At 42.2% G+C, this 1,721-nt stretch overlaps 1 pseudogene; it reads left to right on the forward strand.

Annotated features, from left to right (window-relative positions):
• Positions 1 to 277: 277 nt before the first annotated feature.
• On the forward strand, positions 278 to 1,233 carry LOC112619784 (annotated as a pseudogene).
• Positions 1,234 to 1,721: the final 488 nt, after the last annotated feature.

The raw sequence follows: 1,721 nt of genomic DNA on the forward strand, positions 1-1,721 counted from the left end.
ATATATAGATTCTGAGAATGTGATGTGTGAAAACATTGCCTGTTGAAGTAGAGATAATAGCCATAGTTTTACTGAAAATCAGCACTAGTGTGAAAGAAACACTTGAAAAAAAAGTTCTAAATGAAATTTTTAATAGGAGAGAAAAAATAATCTGCGAAAACACATAACTTTTTCAAATATTAAGAAATATTGCTGAGATATGTTCATCAACTTGCTCCTTTCTGACCGTGGACACCGCCAAGGAAGCATCGTTGAAGTCTCTCTTCTCCCTGCTGTCATGTCTAAGTCAGAGTCTCCTAAAGAGCCCAAACAGCTGAGGAAACTCTTCATTGGAGGGTTGAGCTTTGAAACTACTGGTGAGAGCCTGAGGAGCCATTTTGAGCAATGGGGAACGCTCACAGACTGTGTGGTAATGAGAGATCCAAACACCAAGCACGCCATGGGCTTTGGGTTTGCCACCTATGCCACTGTGGAGGAGGTGGATGCAGCCATGAATGCAAGGCCACACAAGGTGGATGGAAAGTTGTGGAACCAAAGAGAGCTGTCTCAAGAGGAGATTCTCAAAGACCAGGTGCCCATTTAACTGTGGAAAAGATAGTTGTTGGTGGCATTAAAGAAGACGCTGAAGAACATCACCTAAGAGATGATTTTGAACAGCGTAGAAAAATTTAAGTGATTGAAATCATGACTGACTGAGGCAATGGCAAGGAAAGGGACTTTGACTTTGTAACCACTGATGACCATGATTCAGTGGATAAGACTGTCATTCAGAAATACCATACTGTGAATGGCCACAATTGTGAAGTTAGGAAAGCCCGGTCAAAGCAGTAGTGCTTCTTCCAGCCAAAGAGGTCGAAGTGGTTCTGGAAACTTTGGTTGTGGTCGTGGAGGTGGTTTTGGTGGGAATGACAGCTTTGGTCATGGAGGAAACTTCAGTGGTCATGGTGGCTTTGGTGGCAGCCATGGTGGTGGTGGTGGATATGGTGGCAGTGGGGATGGCTCTAATGGATTTGGTAATGATGGAAGCAATTTTGGAGGTGGTGGAAGCTACAATGATTTTGGCAATTACAACAATCAGTCTTCAAATTTTGGACCCTGATGGGAGGAAACTTTAGAGACAGAAGCTCTGGCCCCTATGATGGTGGAGGCCAATACTTTGCCAAACCACTAAACCTAGGTAGCTATGGCAGTTCCAGTAGCAGCAGTAGCTATGGCAGTGGCAGAAGATTTTAATTAGGAAACAAAGTTTAGCAGGAGAGGAAAGCCAGAGAAGTGACAGGAAAGCTATAGGTTATAACAGTTTTGTGAACTCAGCCAACCACAGTGGTGGCAGGGCCCAGCTGTACAGAGAAGACATGTTTTAAATAAATGCTCATGTGTATGGGCAAAAACCTCGAGGACTATATTTGTGACTAATTGTATAACAGGTTATTTTAGTTTCTGTTCTGTGGAAAGTGTAAAGCATTCCAACAAAGGTTATATATGTATATGTGTACACACACACACACACACACATATATTTGCACCCATGCTGTTGATTGCTAAATGTAATAGTCTAATCATGACACAGAATGAATGTCTTTTTTTAATGTGCTATGTAAAGTTAGTCCACTCTGAAGCCATCTTGGTAAATTTCCTGAACAGTGTGAAGTTAGAATTCCTTCAGGGTGATGCTAGGTTCTATTTGGAATTTACACACAACCTGCTTGGGTGGAGAAGCC

Source organism: Theropithecus gelada, chromosome 2 (genome assembly GCF_003255815.1).
Source record: "Theropithecus gelada isolate Dixy chromosome 2, Tgel_1.0, whole genome shotgun sequence".
Taxonomy (NCBI): Eukaryota; Metazoa; Chordata; class Mammalia; order Primates; family Cercopithecidae; genus Theropithecus; species Theropithecus gelada.